Source organism: Ahaetulla prasina, chromosome 2 (assembly GCF_028640845.1).
Source record: "Ahaetulla prasina isolate Xishuangbanna chromosome 2, ASM2864084v1, whole genome shotgun sequence".
Lineage (NCBI taxonomy): Eukaryota > Metazoa > Chordata > Lepidosauria > Squamata > Colubridae > Ahaetulla > Ahaetulla prasina.
Window position 1 is genome coordinate 198,455,340 of NC_080540.1, and position 19,697 is coordinate 198,475,036.

At 40.2% G+C, this 19,697-nt stretch overlaps 1 long non-coding RNA gene across 1 annotated transcript in view; it reads left to right on the top strand.

Moving 5' to 3' along the window:
• The first annotated feature begins 5,024 nt into the window (after positions 1-5,024).
• LOC131191708 (uncharacterized) overlaps positions 5,025-19,697 on the top strand; it is a 31,732-nt gene continuing 17,059 nt past the window's right edge. Inside the window, exons 1-2 of the long non-coding RNA XR_009153563.1 lie at positions 5,025-5,108; positions 6,434-6,551. This is a non-coding gene — a long non-coding RNA (uncharacterized LOC131191708). The remainder of the gene's footprint in view (positions 5,109-6,433; positions 6,552-19,697) is intronic.

Here is a 19,697-nt window from a genome sequence, read left to right on the forward strand (position 1 = left end):
AAGAGGCTAAAGACTCCAGCTCTTCTTCCTGTTGATTTTCTTGCCCAGCTCAACAGGCTGTTAAATCGCAGTTCTGCCTAAAGGACAGTAAATTTAAATAGAAGGAAATAAATTTAAAGGCTCTGATGGGCTTCTCAGGAATGTATTTAAATAGGCACAGCCACGGATAAACATATCTTACCTGCCAAGTGATTAGTAATCTTTCAGTCTGTCAAAATAAAATGTGATCTGGCTTCCTTCTGCTATTTCTTCCTTGTTCATTACTGGCTACAAACCAACAATGCTGTAGAACTGCTTATGGAGAGGTTAAAGGCTATTTCTTTCCAAGCATGGGCATAACTGAAGAGTAGATCTAGGAGAGACCAACACTGGCTCTCTTTGTGTCCCACTCAAGCTCAGATGTGGCTCCTTTTCATTCATCCTGTCTTCCCTCCACCCCATTTCACTCATTCAATGAGTGAATTAAACACTGAATCATTGGAGCAGACATAGAATCTGCTATGGCATTTGCTTTGCCCTTGAAAATTAAATCCCGATTCAGAAGGATTGTTTCAGTTGAAATAAACACAGACTTCCGCACTTGCATAAATTCTTCCCACAGTGAATTCACACCGAGATATATGTTTAAATATTATGAATAGATTAATCAGCTTAAGAGAGATTATTAATCAAGGAATAAAGCATCTTAAATCGCTTGTCACAATAATACTATATTTCTCATTCCGTGTACAGGTTTCCAGACTTGTCCCAGGTATGTAGTTAATAGTGGAATGTGTCAGCTACAGCTATTTTATGGGAACCTTAATATTTTATTTGACTGTCAAATCTCACCTCTTGACTGGTACGTGAACTGAATTTTAACATTGTGATAACAGTCAGTCCAGCACAGAATTTGGTATGCCTTAATCCAGTGAGATTGATTTTCATTTTGGTATTCGGGGATTGAGAAATGGGATAATTAAAATATTTCTGTTATAAAACATTAAGGTACAGCAGTACGAAGTGAGCTTTCAGAATTACAAGGATTTGAAGTTAATTATTTTCAAAGTCTTTATAGGGCATCCTCTTAGACCCCACTGAAATGGTTCACTTCACTTCCTTTCTTACCTTCCCTTTGATCTCTTTAAAGCCTATTTCGAGTCAAATGTTGGGCAATATCATTAGTGTCCTAGATTGTCTTATAGCTGCTTTCCAAAGTTTGAAATAAATATATGAAAAGGAGGAAGGGAGGGATGCTTATATTAGCCCTGCCCTCAATAATTTACCTTTAATATTACAGGCCTTTTAATGCGGCAACAATTTCTAAGATTAGAAGTCCGCATTTGACTTTTCTGTTAAAGCTGGATGGAGTGACTATGAGTAGCCTTGCTTCAGGGCAATGTTTGCACTTGGGTTTGGACCAGATCTGATATATGTGTGAGTTTGTTGTTGCCTGTTTTTTCCTTTGAGTCAGTTTTTAACTCTAGGCACTGCCTAGCAGGTCCTTACTGTTTTCCTGGCAAGATTTGGGAAGTGGTTTGTCATTGCCTGTTTTCTAGGGTTCGAGAGAGAAGGACTGATCCAAGGTCACACAGCTGGTTTTGTACCTAAGGTAGGACTACAAGTTCTGGTTTCTAGCCTGGAAACCAAACCAATACTGTACACCAAACTGGCTCTTGGACTAGATTAAGGATTGGAAAAGTCCAGAATCTGTGCAGAGGTGAAATACGTATCTAGCACTGGCACTTTTCTGGATTCAGTTTTTGTATGGCTATGCTTTAGTTTTTTTCCACTTAAACTTTTAAATATGCAATGTGATAAGTTTTCTTTTTTTTTTTTCAGAGATAAAGCAAGGACAGCTAGTTTGCATCGACTAGATCAGGGGTGTCAAACTCACACCATCATGGCAGCATCACGTGATGTACTGGGACTTTTTTCCCCTTCGCTAAACTGGGCGTGGGAGTGGCCAGCATCTGTCGCATAAGGCCCGCGGGCTGGGAGTTTGAAAGCCCTGGACTAGACCATGTCAAGGGTGTATTAAATGTAGGGTTAACACACATTTAACATATATATATATGTGTATCCATTAGAAGAAGAGATAAAGGTACATAGAGGAATCCATTCTTACAGTAAATAAGGCAACTTGGGATGCAAGAGTTATTTCTACTGGTTTCCTCCCCCTCTCTTTTTATCTAGACATTTGAGCGCAATCTGCTAAAAAGTCACCAAAAGATGTCAAATTGCATCAGAGTCCAGGAATGCTTCTATGCATCTCTCATTTATCCTAACAGCGCTTCTTGTCAGAATCTTTCATTTGTCTCATCCTTTTATTCATTTCCTGCTATTTTAAGCTATAGGACTTTTTTTTTTTAATCCTAATGGCTGCGTCCAACATTGGTTACAGACCAGCCTTTTAAAAATGTGCATATATAAACATACCTAAACACTTGCCCACAGGAGCCCTGCTGGCACAGGAGTTAGAATGCAGTAGTGCAGGCAAACTCTGCCCACAACCAGGAGTTTGATCCTGGCGGGGCTCAAGATTGACACCGCCTTCCATCCTTCAGAGATCAGTAAAATGAGGTCCAGATTGTTGGGGGAAAATGGTGATATTGTAAAACTCCTAGAGAGTGCTGTAACGCACAATGGGTGGTATATAAGTCTATTGTCTTTTGCTATTGCTATTTCCAGCTGAGAAGGAGAAAGGCAGTTCCTTCTGCTTTAATAATAGACATTATGCTCTTACATGCCAAACAGTATAAGCAATGAGATACATAAATAAGATCATGGGAGGGGAAAGAGGCAGGAGATGCAAACTAAAAACAATCCGATTGCAAGCCCAATGAAGATACTACAATAAACATCAATGAAACAATAGCAATAGCACTTAGACTTATATACCACTTTACAGTGCTCTACAGCCCTCTCTAAGCAGTTTACAGAGTCAGCATATTGCCCCAACAATCATTTTACCCACCTTGGAAGGATGGAAAGCTGAGTCAACCTTGAGCCTGGTAAGATTTGAGCTGTCAAATTGCAGGCAGCCGGCAATCAGCAGAAGTAGCCTGCAGTACTGCACTCTAACCACTGCAATACTGTGGCTCGTGGCAATGACTTCTCATCACTCATCAAGATTGCTGGATGGGAGAAGAGTTAAACTTTCCCCAGTAGTCTTGAAAAGGAAAACTAACGATGTCTAACCAGTGATACCAATCACACTTAAAGGGCGATCCATAAAGATTAGCAGGAGCAGCAGTGAAGTGGAAATGGGAGTTGAATCACAAAAAGGTATTTGTGGAGCCCATTTGAGCTTTCATTATTTAAATACATATGGGATATGTGCAGCATACAGACATCTAGAGATAGCACACATTAATTGTGCATCGGAAAAGTAAAAACATTATATTCTGGAAAACTCACATCAAAAGCAGCTGTCATCTTCTTGGGCTACTTCAGGTTATCTAACTTAAGTTAGTTTGTCAAGCAGGAGCAAAACACTGGGAAAAATTTCAGGGCTTTTCCAAAATAGATCTCAAAAGGAGATAATATGACAGAAAGCAGAGAGCATTTTCTGCAGATGAAAGCAAAAGGAAGTAAATATTTTATCAGCCAAGATGGTGACTTAATATAGGTCAGCTGGATAAGAGATTCTCATGCAAAAGAATTGATTGCTCCGATGCACAAATTGATCTATAGATCAGAACTTGTTATTAGTTCTCGAAATGTATACAGTTATCCTCCAGTTAGTTTTTGGTAAATTATTATCTATTAATTAATCCATTGGGTAAATAAAATCAATTGAGTAAAAAAACCCATAAAAACTCCCTTCCTATTGTTTAGTGATGTTTTTCTATGTTTCAGGAAATAGATTCTTAGATGCCTTCCCAGTTGTATTTCTGCTAGGAAGGAATGCCTCTTCTAAGAAATAGTAATGGTAGGGATCACAGGATTAAATATTTATACTCCAAATGAATGTCTTGGGCTATAAATTAAACAGCAATATGATAATTAATTAATTTTCACAAGATTTAGGGTCTAATGTCTGGTTTGGGACCATACTTACTTTTTAAAAAAATAAGATTAGATTAGAGAGAGAGAAAGAGAGAGAGAGGGAGGGAGATAGATAGATAGATAGATAGATAGATAGATAGATAGATAGATAGATAGATAGATAGATAGATAGATAGATAGATAGATAGAAGATAGAAGATTCTGACAAGTTCTGAAGAAACGGTAGTGGAAATTTTGAGTAGTTCAGAGAAGCAGCAAATGCCACCTCTGGCTGGTCCCAGAGTGGGGTGGGAATGGAGATTTTGCAATATCCTTCCCCTGGAGTGGGGTGGGAATGGAGATTTTGCAGTATCCTTCCCCTGCCACGCCCACCAAGCCACACCCACAGAACCAGTACGGAAAAATTTTAGATTTCACCCTAGATAGATAGATAGATAGATAGATAGATAGATAGATAGATAGATAGATAGAGAATAGTTTTTAAATTTTGAGCAGAGTGATTAAAAAGTTGCGTATGGTATATATGCAAGATGATGATGATGAAGATCATTATGGTAGCTACTCAATGTAGCAAGAAAGTTGTACCATTGGAGACTTCAGTTGGGAAATACCATTTCCCAAAGAGCCATGGTGGCACAGAATGAAACAAACAAAATGTTAAAAAGTTATGATATTTATGTAGTTACTTACCAAGCACATCTAAATTATATTAAAATAACTAAAATAACTTTACAATCCCCCAGGCATGTCACAACTTTTGAGCACCTTTAAAGTTTGGAAATTGAAAGTTGAAAAATTTGTCACACCCTAGTAAGCTAACTCTGCTCACTGCCAGGAGTTCAATCCTGACTAGCTTAAGGTTGACTCAGCCTTCCATCCTTATGAGCAATAGCGTTAGCATTTAGAGTTATATACCATTTCACAGTGCTTTACAGCCCTTTCTAAATGTTTTACAGAGTCAACATATTGCCCCCAACAATTTGGGCCCTCATTTTACTGACCTTGGAAGGATGGAAGGCTGAATCAATCTTGAGCCAGTGAGAATTGAACTGCTAGCAATCAGCAGAATTGGCCTGCAATACTGTGTTATAACCACTGTGCCACCACGGCTGATATCGGTAAAATATGAATCCAGATTGTTGGGGGAAATATGCTGACTCTGTGAACCGCTTAGAGAGGGCTCTAAAGTACCATGAAATGGTATATAAGTCTAAGTGCTATTGCTGTAGCTATTTCCAAATCCTCTCTCCACATTATACAACTTTTCTGGAAATTAATAATCCAGTGGGGTAATGCAATCAGAGGATTCTCTTCACTGCATTAATTTTCTGTTTGTACTCAGATTTGTTTGATTTCTTAAATGAAATCCCATATATAAGCTGCCTGGCAATAGAATCTATCCATTCTCTCCCTCTCTCTCCCTTTCTCTCTAATGGGCCAATTATAAATTGCTGGCAGTCTTCAGGAAATACTTAATAAATTCACTTGGTTCTACAGATGTGAGCACATACATTACTCATGCTTAAATATTTTTCTTCTTCACAATTAACATTAGTGTCAAATCCAGCACTGCATTATGAAAATTGGCCCTAGAGTCAACTGTTGAGAAGGAATTTTTGAGGTAATATATTTTTAAGAAAATGTCAATAGATGCAACAGGGCCCTGCCATCTATTCAGTAATCTGTCTCAGGTTAAAATACACTCAGTCTTTGCTTTTCAGGAAAAATAAGTGCAGATCCATTTTGTGTTTGCATGTATGTGCCTTTCGGTCAGTCTTGATATTGATTTATATGGACTAGTCCCTGATGTTTTCTTGGCAACATTTTTGGTAATGGTTTTATTTATTTATTAATTTATTTATTTTTTATTTTGTCACAACAGTATATATAAGCATAAGCATGAAACAGCTATACAACATATAAGAAGGCAATAAAACAACTATAAATAAATATAAATAAATATAATATAATTTCATTGCCTTCTTATATGTTGTATAGTTGTTTTATATAAATATAAAACAACTATACAACATATAAGAAGGCAATGAAAACAATTATGTTTTCATTGCCTTCTTCCTAGGGCTGGAGGGGGGGGACTATTTGAAGGTCACCCAAATGGTTTTTGCTCCCAAGGCAGGATGTCCTTAGTCCACAGCCTTAACCATTAGACCAAGTTGGTTTGATAGGGAGTACACAGGTATATGTAGAAGGACAGGTATGTAGAACATCTTAATGGAATTTACAAATGAAGCACAATTTGACAAATTCCATATAATCTCTTCTACCTTTAAGAACATTCTGTGCCATTCTACAGCATGGATGATACCCCAGCTCAGTAACCTCTCTAAAATCTATCTTTATTTTATAGAATAATGGATGGGGAACCAATGGTGTGCTTGAGGCCTATGCTGATTGCCTTGTTTTTTTCTTATTTTTATTATAGTTGTATCTCAGCTACTTCACAAGATTGTTGGAGTCCTGTCTGTATGAGGAATGAAGCTGTAATTGCAAAAATCAAGGGTTCCCAGATGAGATACAGTTGTGGCATCAACAAAACTAAGGTACTTTTCCAGTCCAGAGAGCAAAAGTTACTTATTATTGGAACAGCAGGGGGAAACCATGGAGAATTTAACTAGGGAGATTAGTTCTGCACATAGGTTCTGACTTCTAACTGCTGTCTTCTCTGTATATAGAGTTTCATTCTTGCCTGCGGTTAAGAAACCAACCCAGCCATATCATGTAAGCCTTCTGCCAATAAACCAGCTTAGAAATACGTGATTAAGTGACTGGAGAACCAAGATATATGATTGTTCCTTCGAATCCATTGTGTATGGCCCTAGTTCTTTAAATACCTCTTCTGTCTATGGATATGACAAGTTAGCATCAGACCTATCCATTCTGCTCCTTGGCACTTTTGTCTCTCATGCACTGCAGGTGAAGTCTTAACAGGGAGACCAGAATAACAAAATAACAGAATAACAGAGTTGGAAGGGACCTTGAGCAGCCTGCTCAAGCAAGAAACCCTACAACATTTCAGAAAATTTGTTGTCTAAAATTTGTTGTCTCTTCTTAAAAACCTCCAATGTTGGGGCACCCACAACTTCTGAAAGCAAGTCATTCCACTGATTGTTCTAATTGTTCTGTCAGGAAATTTCTCCTTAGTTCTAGGTTGGTTCTCTCCTTGATTAGTTTCAATGCATGCTCATTATGCCTCAGAAGCTTATTTCCTCAAAAAACAAAGATAAAACTAACATAGCCTATAATATTTCTGTAATGTATCTTTAAATGTTTTGGCGGGAAACAAGCACGTTGCGACCCGTGATTGGTCAAAACAAAAAGGGCGCGAATTCAAATCGAACGACCGTGATAGTAGGTCGTGCAGCAACCCGCGTAGAGAAGAAAATCTTCACAAAACCGAAAATCGAAGGAGTGCCGTGCCGACTAGAAGTGGACACAGGGTCAGCGATCACAATCATGTCCTGGGACACTTTTGCGAAAGCTTTGCCGAAAATCGCCAAACGCAAACTGCAAACACAGCGGCTAAGAGTTCACGACTACCAAGGGAATCGCATCCCTGTTCGAGGGACCACCTCCGTCCGCGTCGAGTACGGACCACACAAGAAGACCCTGCCCATCACGATAGTCGAAGGGACCCTGCCAAGTTTGTTGGGACTAGACTGGTTCCGTGCATTGGGCATGGGAGTGACTGGCATCTACAGGAGTGACTTTAACCTAAAAGACACACTCATGGACGAATTCGAAGATGTTTTCAAGGACTGCCTGGGCAAGTACAAGGGACCCCTATTTCCTTCAATTTAGACCCCAGGTAGCCCCATACGGTTAAAAGCAAGGAGGGTCCTTTGCCCTTAAACCCAAGATTGACAGGAGATAGACAAGCTCATCAGTCAGGGATACTGGTGCCAGTCGATCATGCAAAGTGGGAGACGCCAATCGTCACCCCAGTGAAACCAGATGGGTCAGTTAGAATCTGCGCTGACTACAAGGCAACGTTAAACAAAGCCTTGCAAAAGCGCTTACCGGTCCCGTGGTGCAACACTTGCTGCACTCGCTGGGGCAAGGGCACGTTTTGCCAAATTAGATTTGGCCCAAGCCTATCAACAACTGCCTGTAGACGCCAACACAGCCAAGCCCAGACAATTGTGACTCACAGAGGTGCTTTCAAGTGTACCCGGTTACAGTTTGGGGTGAGTGTGGCACCTGGTCTATTTCAAAATTTAATGGAGCGACTTCTGCAAGGGCTCCGGGGTAGTCCCTATTTTGATGATGTATTGGTATCAGCGAAAATTTAGAAGAATTGGGGAGCGTTTGAGAAAAGTTTTGGGCATTTTCCGGTCAGCGGTCTAAACGTTAAAGTGCACAAATGCCAAATAGGGGTAGAATCCGTAGAGTTCTTGGGCTACAGAATAGACAAGCAAGGAATCCACCCCCCAGAGCAACGTCAAGGCAATAAGAAAGGCTCCAGCGCCCAAAAACAAAACAGAGCTACAGGCATTCCTGGGTCTAGTGAACTTTTACGCGGTCTTTTTGAAAAATAAGGCAACCGTTGCCGAGCCGCTACATAAGTTACTGGGAAAGAATACTGTTTGGTCTTGGGGAAAGACGGAAGCTAGGGCTTTGAGGCAGTAAAAACCTACTCTCGAGCGATAGCTTACTGATCCAGTATCATAGCACAATGCCATTGGTATTAGTTTGCGATGCTTCCCCTTACGGAGTGGGTGCTGTGCTCAGCCACAGGCTTCCAAATGGCACAGAAGCCCCAATAGCCTTCTACTCCAGAACGATGTCCTCGACAGAGAGGAACTATAGTCAGTTGGATAAGGAAGCTCTAGCTATAGTTTCAGGGTAAAAAGTTTCACGAATACGTCTTTGGTAGAGACTTTGAAATTGTTACAGACCATAGACCACTGTTAGGGTTACTGGCTGGCGACCGCCCAACGCCTGTGGCACTTTCGCCCCGATTGACCCGATGGACTATCTTTTTAGCCGCATACTCCTATAAACTGCGGCATCGGCCAGGAAAAGAGTTGGGGCATGCGGACGATTGAGCAGATGCCCACTACCAGGGGCGATCGAGGACCCCACTCCGGGGACGCCCATACTGTTAATTGACTCTCTGGACTCTGGCCCAGTCACGTCTAAGGAGGTGGCTCGGGCGTCATACCGGGACATTATTTTGAGAACTGTACTTGGTTGGGTACAAAGAGGGTGGCCGCTGCGGCGGCGTTTTAAAGAGTTTGTAAAGAAACGTGGGGAACTTTCGGCTCAAGGGGGGTGCCTGCTATGGGGGGATCGAGTGGTGATCCCAGAGAAATTGAGGAAAAGGGTGTTGGATCTCCTCCACGAGGGTCACCCAGGGATCGTAAGGATGAAGGGTCTAGCGAGAAGCTATGTGTGGTGGCCCTTAATGGATTCAGAAATTGCTGAACGGGTAGGGAAATGCCAGGCCTGCCAGGAGTCCAGACCACTACCCCCAACGGCCCCGGTTCGAATGGGAGAGACCCCAAGGGCCCTGGTCGAGAATCCACATTGATTTTGCCGGCCCCTTCCACGGCCAAACCTTCCTGGTAGTAGTCGATGCCTACTCCAAATGGCTGGAAATCATTCTCATGAGATCCATGACAGCCGAGGCCGTGATCTCAGTCCTACGGCACCTATTTGTAACCCATGGGTTGCCCGACACATTAGTATCCGATAACGGCCCGCAATTCACGGCAACCCAGTTTGAGGAGTACTTGGCAGAAGAGGGCATCCGACATGCCCTCTCGGCGCCTTTCCACCCTGCGACGAATGGCCTTGCAGAACGTTTCGTCCGGAGCGCAAAAGAGGCATTGTCCAGACTCAAGCCAGGCGACTGGCAAACAAAAATCGATGTCTTTCTGGCCGTCCAACATAGAACCCCCTGTGTCACAACCGGCAGAAGCCCAGCCGAATTATTAATGGGCCGAAAGCTCAGGTGCCCACTAGACCGTTTAAATCCAAACTATACACCGGAGGGTTACAAGGGGGGACTCGAAAAAACAAGAGGAATGGACATAGGCGACCGAGTGTGGGCACACAACTATGGTGAAGGCCCGTCATGGGTAGCAGGAAAAATCCTAAACATAACAGGTCCAAAATCATACTTGGTAGAAATAACAGACGGCCGAGTATGGAGGCGCCACATAGACCAAATAAGAAAACGCATAGCCGAACAACCCGAATTAGACGAAATAGGCCCTGACTATACAATGTTTGAATCCACAGCTGACTCAAACCCGGGAAAATCGCAGGACTTATCTGAGTTCCAGGAGGTCCAGCGACGCCAACAGGTTCCATTAGAAAACAGCAGGGACGAATCGGCAAATAATCCAGGGCCGGATGGCCTAGAGGAGGAGCTGAGAGGAGCAAACAGCCCCTCCGGTCAGCTCGACCCACTCCCAGGGAATGAACTGCGCAGGTCCGAAAGAGTCAGGAGACGCCCAGTCTATTTGCATGATTACGTTGAAAAATAATATGTAAATATCATGTAAATATTGGTAAAGTGTTTTCTGGGAGGGAAGGAGTGTAATGTATCTTTAAATGTTTTGGCGGGAAACAAGCACGTTGCTGATTGGTTGAAGCCGCCGGCCAAACTGTATATAAGGAGAGGTTTTTCCCCAGCCGGGTAGCTGGGTTCACCATATATTAAAGAGCTGTTGTCACTACCCTGGTCTCCAGCCTCGTTACTGCCCAAACATAACAATTTCTTTAGCATCTAAAGGTGCAGTTCTAATTCTACCACCATCAGTGCAGAATTAAGTTCTGTACACCACCAAGTGATAAAGCAAGACTCCATTTCTTATATCTTAAGTCCCTTTAAAACCAAAAATCTGACACTATTACGCAGGGGTGTCTGAGGTTTGATCAAAATAATGAAAGCAGCATAGTGGTGGTGCAGTGGTTAGAATGCAGTATTGCAGAATAATTCTGTCAACTGTCAGCAGTTCGGTAGTTTGAATCTCACCGGCTCAAGGTTGATTCAGCCTTCTATCCTTCCGAGGTTGATAAAATGAGGACCCAGATTGTTGGGGACAATATGTTGCCTCTGTAAATCACTCAGAGAGGGCTGTAAAGCACTGTGAAGTGGTATATAAGTCTAAGTGCTATTGCTATTACTATAGTATTGCAAGTTTTGTTCATGGATGCAATGTCACAATGTATGAAGGAAACAGGCAGAGCCTTCAATACTGTTTTTATGTCCAGGGGTGGGTTCTACTTACTTTTACTACCAGTTTGCATGTGGTTCGCATGCGCAAATTGTCCATAGTGACATCTGGGTGGATGGGCAGAGCCTCCTGCCGTTTTTACTACCGGTTCGCAAGAACTGGACCGAACCAGGGGCAACCCACCACTGGTTTTGTCCTTTTTGTGACCACCCCACTGGGAGAAGAGGCTTTTTTTTTTTATCACCACTGGGTTCCCAGATCTTAATCTGTCACCAACCAATTTGAAAAGTGAATAGTTTTTATCTTTATTGCTGTCATCCTTGGAACTCTTTAAGAACAGACAAAGAATTTTAGGAGCCAAAGAGTGCTTGTTCTACCAATGTTTCACACCAGGCTATAGCAGATCTTGGACCACAAAAGAGTCATTTTTCCACACTCCATGTAAACAGGAATAAAACACTAGATTGCCCTCCCTTTCCTGCATATACATCTGATATGCCTTTATACGGTCATTTAAGCAACGGCTACACAGAGATGGTTGCAAAGCCGCCCACTCTCCTGTTCCATCCCATTGCAGCCATGTTGGTATCACAATTTGACAATGCCCACTTTTTTCCATTATTTTAATCAAAATGGCATCTGCTGAAGTGGGTAGAGTTAAGGAGAGGAGAGATTCTATACAGTGTTGGCAAGACTAAGAATAGGATTCAGACATTGGCCATGAGAGAGAAGAGATGATGTGTCCCCAATAAAAGAAAAAGAAATATGGAAGATATGGATAACTAACTCACCAATTCTCAAGGTAGCTACTGGGGGGGGGGGAGGGAGGAGGCAAACAATATTTTGCAAGCTTATATGTCCCAGCCTTCCCATTGCCTTCTCTATTCTGCAAATAGTCAAAACATCTTAAATCACTCCAGTGATATGGATGTGTGGATCCCTGAGTGTATTTCTTTAATCATATGTAAAGAGAATCTGAGTGGTTTCTGTGAGACAGGACCTTGTAAACCTGTCAAGCCACATTTCCTCAGTAAGGGCTACTTTTTTCCCCCACTCTTGGCTATTCACTGTCCTATCTTTTTCCAGTGTACGCAGGTTATCCAGAATGAAATCCCGCAATGTGCAAGTATCTGCTGAAGTGGGTAAACAAAATAAATAGGATAGAATGTAACATCCATTTTTTATGATTTATTGTTCAGTTCATTCCCCACCTAGCTGATTATTCCAACACAAGGAGGCTATAATCATTATCATCAAAATGTAAAGCAAAGTTCGTTTATTTTTATTTATTTGTATCTTACAATTATTACTTTTACAAATAACTCAAGATGGCAAATGTATCCAAGTGGCCTTTCTGCTCCTACTTTCCCCACAACAATTCTGTGATGTGAGTTGGACTGAGAGAGAGAGTGTCATCCAAGAAGCTTCTTCAGTTCCTTCAGCTGAAGAAGCTTCTTGGATGAGAAGCAAAACGTCTTCAAAGAAAAACCAGAAAGTCCAGTTGCCTCTTGAAAAAAGCACCTTTGGGACAATCATGACCTAGATGACTGAGAATCTCCATCACAGTCTTCTTCTTTCTAGTCTGGTGCATTAAATACTAAACCAAAACAAAACTAGTCATTCAAATATTGAACTTGTTAAAAGATATGTGTTTTTAAATCTTTCTAAATCCCGGAGAGTAAAAATCAAACATACCTTCTGAAGAAGCATATTTATAGCTGAAGGTACCCAAGTGAAGCCATTTAGCTGAATATTGATCTGTGGGGCATTTTTAATAAGGCCTCTCCTCTAGTACTTAACTGTCCCAGGAAAATAAAAAGTGAGTAGAAACATGCACAATGCACTTGATGCTATTATTCTAGGTTCCATTATAGATTAAACTCAAGAAGTTAGTAGGTTGTGTTGGTAGCCAAAACTAACAATGGTCAGCTTTAAACAACTGAAATCAGAGACATCTCAGGTACCTACCAATGTCCTGATTCACAATTGTGCTTGATTTTAAAAAATAGATGGGTTTATTCTGGTGGTAGAAATCTTCTTGCAAAGTTTTAAAAATAAAATCTGAGTACAGCTATTTGAAACACTGGCGAGGGAACATGTATTTGATTTATTTAATGTTCATTGGCCATTAAATTAATACTATAATAAATAAATAAATAAAATTAGCATTTTATACATGGACAGGAAAGAGGTTTACCCCATGGGATTAGAGAATTATATTATAAAATACCGGTGTAGGGAAAGGAATGTATATGCGATACATATTTATTTTGGGGCACTAAAAAGAAATACTGGATCAGGCAGCACAGTAATAAAGATGTTGAGATAACTTCCCTAGAAGGAAAAGCAAAAGTATTTGGACACATTGCATGTGCTTTTCTGAAAGGCCGATCAACCTACAAAATGTTCAGTTTGTAACATAATGTTAGACTCTGCACAGCCCTGACCTCTTTCTTATTTGTGTCTTTCAAAACTAAGTTTTTTGTTCAGAATAAACACATAGCTGTGAAAAAGTTATACATCGTTTCCAGTTGTTACCTCATGAAAAAAGGAAAAAAAGATTCCTTAGTTTATGTACCAGTAGCAGTAAATCTATGCTCTCTTGCTCTCTCTCTCTCTCTGTGTGTGTTACAAGTAGTAAGCAGTTTACCTATGAAAAATTGCAAAACATAATTTGTATCAAGGCAAGGTTTCTGTCTCACACAAGGACATTGCCTTCACATAACAACCCCATCTAGCACCAGTTAGTAATTCACTGTTCAAACATTGCCACATTTGTCCCTCAACAATTTTCACCAAACACTAGTCAGAATATGACAGAAGCATGGGCTGTCCAAGGATGCTAGGAAGTTCTTTATTGTTCATTGATTTCTAGGATTGTGGTTCCAGTTGTAGGCAACTAGACCTTTTGAAAAGCCCATAAGTTGAAAGTGAACATTATCCTTCAATGTTTCTTTAAATTGGAAAGCATTGAATCTAAAGTAGCTGCCTCCATATTTGGTGATAATGAATTAGATAAATTAACTTTGTAACAAGTAGGAGATGCTTGGTCTTTAGCTACTGCTTACTAGTTTTGTTAGTTCATTCTGAATATTTCATGAGAGATGAGAGTATCTCACTATCTAGCTTTCCTCTGTCATTCATAATGTAATAAATCCCCAACATGTCAAGCATTTTCCCAAGCCCCTTCCCCATATAAGAGACACATACATTAGTATCATAGGTTTGGTTGCTCTTATCTGAACCCATAAGAGATCAAGTTTTGACAATGGAGCAACCATACATTATCCCAGTTTCCAGAGATTGTCTTTTATGGGTAGTCCTTGACTTATGACCATTCATTTAACAATGGTCCAGAATTGTGATGGGCATGGGATGGGTGCTTTATGGCCCATAAAGCCCTTCTGCCATTGCAAAACATTGCCCACCATCCGCCTATGTTCACATGATTACAAGCTGGATACTTGGCAATCTGTTGAAATTTAAGACTGGCTCCAGGTGCCCTGCTACTATGTGATTTCCATCTGTAATCTTCTCTGCCAGCTTGCCCAAAAAGTCAGTGGGGAAGCCTGCAGGGAAGATTGCAAGCTGCTGCCTCCTGCCAAAGAACTCCATTCTACGGCAGGCAGTTTTTGGGAGTGTTAGGTAGGAAGTCTTAGCTGGGTGGGAATCTCAGCTATGTATGCAGCAGAAATCCCCCACCCCAAACACACAGCAGGCAGACTTTGAGACCAAAAGGTGCCAAGGGGAGGGGAACTCCTCCAGCAAGTTACAGAAACTGTCAGATTTCAGAAACTCAGATTACAGAGTTTAGATCCCAAAGGAGGAGTTCTTTCCCATGCACAGTGAAGACTCAGCAAGCAATTCTTTCATTCCAACCACTTAACAATCCAAGCGATTGCTTAACAACCACATCTGGAACCACATTCCAGAATTGAGTAAAGCAATAATCCTTCCGTAACAACTGAGAGTCTGTCCCAATTGTAGTTGTAAATCAAGGACTACTTATACTACATTATTTGTTTCCTTAAACTGTTGATTCGAATATGTTTCCTTAAACTAGGGATTCATACACTGTTTATGATCAGCTCATATGTTGCAGATCTGGGAAATATATATGGCTGTACGGCAATGGTGCCCAATCCTTCATTTTGCATTCCTAATGTTTAATTTCACATCCCATTGCCAGTAATTCTTTTTCTTCTGTTTATGGATGTAATGTGTATCTGTTTTATGATCCATATTTCCATAAGAAAGGGAAGTTTGGGCAGTGAAATCTCCAGGATTTGAGAATAGTTTTTCACATGCAAATGAGCACCATGACTGTAATTCCTTGATAATTTTGCTCATTGTAAAATTGTAATCTCCCCACACTGTAAGTATAGTTTATTGACAATTTCTTGAAGTTGGTGGAATAATTGGAGAGAAAGTGATTAAATAGCCTTTGAGCATTCAAAGCATTGAGTATAAATATGGACTTATAGCAAACTCAGGAAAATATAGTTGGGTCACAACCTGAGAATTATTTCTGTTGTCAGAATTCTGTTGTCAGATGATGCAGATCAGTGTTTTCATTTGATACGGGCCAGTTCCATATGTAACCATGTCTGCATTCTAATCTGTTCCTAAATCTGTACATACTATTTAAGCAAAATATAATGTCAAGATGCAATTGACTTGTTTCTCACAAAGTTCACAGATTGCTGTTTGATTCCAGCTTTCATCATTTCTGTCAGTGGCCAAGGAAAGATATTATTTAATAGCTTCTGGAGGATCGTACATTGTATATCCCATTTTTAGAACCTTATTGTGTCTAGACTCTGGATACACCTCATAAAAGAGTTGCCTTTGAAGTTTACGATTGTTCAATTGATGCAAAAAGTTTTAGAAAATAGCCTGTAAAAATATGATGAAGAACAATGTATCCAAGAACAATGTGGAGAACTCTGCTATTCTCCATCTTTCAGCTACGGTCAGGCAATTAGGTGGAATAAATTCTGGCTGTTATCTTCACAGTTAGGCAATTTTGTTCCTAAGGCTCTTATTAAATTACTTACTACTGAAATTAGACATTTCAGATTCCCAGGATATGCCAGTGCAGATTTCTAAAGTCATAAAGAAACATATTTCAAAGAGAAGCTCAAGTATGAAGCCACTTAATTGGAATTTGTTAGCAAATTAATCATGGTGGAATTTGAACTCAGCAAATTCTGGGAATAGCTAACCCACTACAGAAATTAATTGTCTCTCTTTAGGTATTTATTTACATTATTGATCTTGTTATGGCTAGTCTTGAACAGTTGCTGCTATTAGCACTGGGTTACACGCAAACTCATTGGACTATGCATTCATTTAATTAGTTTCTATATTTCTTTGGGTTGTGTGCAACATAGAAGCATCTGTGAGAAGCTGCAATGACTTCAAAAGGACATTGCAAATGTCATCACACAAATGATTGGAACTTGCATTCTTGGCATCCCAGTGTCTGATACTAAGTGCAACTTCATCATTTATGCAGTAACTTGACATCTTCCCTTGTCTCTCCTGTGGCTGTGTCAGCCCAGCAAGGGAGACTGAACTAAGAAACTAATGCCATATAGGACAGGACTTCTTTTATGGCACCAACTATAGTAACAAAATTTTACTAGTCTGAATGTGTTTCCCACTTACCCATTTTATCCTATTCTGAACTAGGAAAGGCCTTTGTCTGAGACATTTTTTCAAGTTATTTTCTTGGCCAGGCTCAAACCCCTCTTATCTGACAGTGCCTTAGTAGAGGTTCTTCCTCCAGTCCTTCAAATCCCTTCCTTGTGTCCTGTGTTGTAAACTATGGTGTAATACAGGGGTCTCCAAATTTGGCAACTTTTAAGACTTGTGGACTTCAACTCCCATAATTTTGGGAATTGCTAGCTGAGGAATTCTGGGAGTTGACATTCACAAGTCTTAAAGTCTTCAAATTTGGAAACCCCTGCTGTAGAAACAAAAGAGTCAAGCCATTTTGCTTCTCCTTGTAGGTTAACCAAAATGTTTTATTGCCAATACATCCATCTCTAAGATCCTCTTCAGGGCCTTGTGTGGCACTTCTGAAATTCACCACCTTCCAAGTAAAAATTTGCTACTAAACATGGAATGGGGAGTGGGGGGGGAAGAGCATGAAGAATTCTAAATCACGTTTCACTGCTTAATACGTTTCTGGATTTGAAGCTCTTTTCAAATATCCCAACTTCTGATATAGGTTACTTTGCATCTTAGTTTGTATCTAAGGGAATAATTGCCTGAGATGGTAAGACATTTGGGTAGGAATAATGAAAAAAAATGGAACTTTCAGTACTTTTTCTGTCATGTCAGATAGAATTTGTTTCTGGCATTACTTCATTAACATATTTAGACATAGTTTATTCGTAGAAGCAGACATCACTAGTGATGGTAGTGTTACTGTGGCTACTAATTTCTGGCTCCATTCTTCAAACATCTCCTTTAACATTGTCAATGTTGTAATGTTTTGTGTCATCTTGTAAGTCCCAGTATTAACTAATATCAAGAACAGGGTTGTATTTATTGCCATATGCTTAGAAACTTTGGTGTCTAAAATCATTGTTTCCTAGGGTCCCTCTGGTATCCAGTTTCTAAAATCATCACTTATCGCTGTTATCACTTACCTTTTGTTATCACATCATTTATCTTTGTTATGGTTTACAATAGCCAGGATAGCCAAAAGAATTTTCTATTTTCCATATGTTTGTGGAGATTCTCAATCATCCAAGTTATAGTTGACTCAAAGGTGTTTTTTCAAAAGGCAACTGGACTATTTTTTCCCTAAGGGAGAAGATGTTTTGCTTCTCATCCAAGGAGCTTCATCAGTTCTGCCAAAATGGTGAGGGTGATAGAAGGATTAGTTCTGACAGAATTTGAGGAGTTGGAAGGATCATATTTCTTTGCAGTCATTTGGTCGTTAGCGTTTTGTTTCTCCTATAAACTATTTTTTTTACAGTTAATTCCAATTAAAAGTCACCATTCCAAATTTATCTGGGCTCTTAAAGCATTTATAAATTTCTGAGATAAAAATATCATTTAGCTTTCTGCTGTTTATTTCAAATTCCTTAAATTCTCAAGCTTACGATTATTTTTTTCTTCTGTCCAGAGTTGAAGATAAATTCACCCAATGTCCTACGCATTAAAAAGAGGCAGGGTTTTAATTGCCAGTTATGCTCACCATTTTCACGTCATGGACTCCTCCTCTGCAAGATACTGTATATCCACCTAGCTATTCACTGCTGAAAAACAAAACGGCTAGATGGGATCTTCACAAATAATTGCCTACAGTTCACAGGGAAAGAATTTGCACTGCTTGCAAATAATATTAACTTCACTCACATTACAGTCAACCCTGCTATCACCAAGCAAATGGGGAAGCAAAAAGAAGGTTACAAAGAATAAAGGGAATTCCAGCACAGGAAGATCTATTCATAGCTTTAATAGGTTAATTACCACTAAGTACAGCCCAGCAGAAATAATCATAGGTCAACAGCTACAAACTCAGTAGTGGAAATAAATTTGCACACACATTGGCCTGATTTCAAGGAAATTTTGGCATTGGATGCAAAAGCACTTTACAAAGTCCGCTTCGATTGCCATTCACGGAGTACTTGATTTTCCAAAACTGAATCCAGGATCCCAGATGGAAATAAAATTAGATGACCAGTCTGAGGATAGGGATGAGGAGACCGCAGCGGATAAAGCAAATCAATGAGATGGCAAATCACAATCCAGATGTATCAGAATTTGGGAGAAGGTTTGTTTTGGATTTTTTAAAATGTTGATGTGTATATATGGATGCACGCATATGCGTTAACCCAATTTAATCCAACTTAATCCTTTGTTTTGTTTTGCTTTGCTTCACTTTAAATATTGAAAAACAGTGAGGCATAGCGGCCCCCTTTTTATGGGTTGCCACCAAATTTCAGTAGCATGATTTCCAGGATCAGTGGGGATTTGAGGCACATGCGGTTGTATCTTACAGGTTGCCCATTTCTATAAGAGGGAGAATAAGCAGATGCAGATGACAAAACAACTTTCCAAATAGGCCATACAGACATGGCTGCTGTAATGCTTCAAACAGATGTGCCTCTCTTTGCAATGTTTTACGCAGTCTGAAAGAAGAACAATTTCTTCTATACAAATTCCCAGAGATCTGGGATCAAGATATTAGGGCAATGTACTTCAACTTGAAACTGAGTTTAGTTTTCTTTAAGGGATAGGACTTGAGCATAGACAGTGTGGGTACAGAGCAGATAGTAATCTTGTTGGGCTTGCAGTTTTCATCCCAAGGAAGATTCTGGTCCTTCTAGGAACTTGAAATGAGGTCCTCCAGCTCATCAGCTTCCTTGGACCTCAGAAGAACAGTCTTTTGGAGGGCCCTGGACTGGAGTTGGATCTTATAGCCTGGAAGAGCCATCTGGCTTAGGTTGATCAACTGGATCAAGTTCAGACAGCAGAGCAATA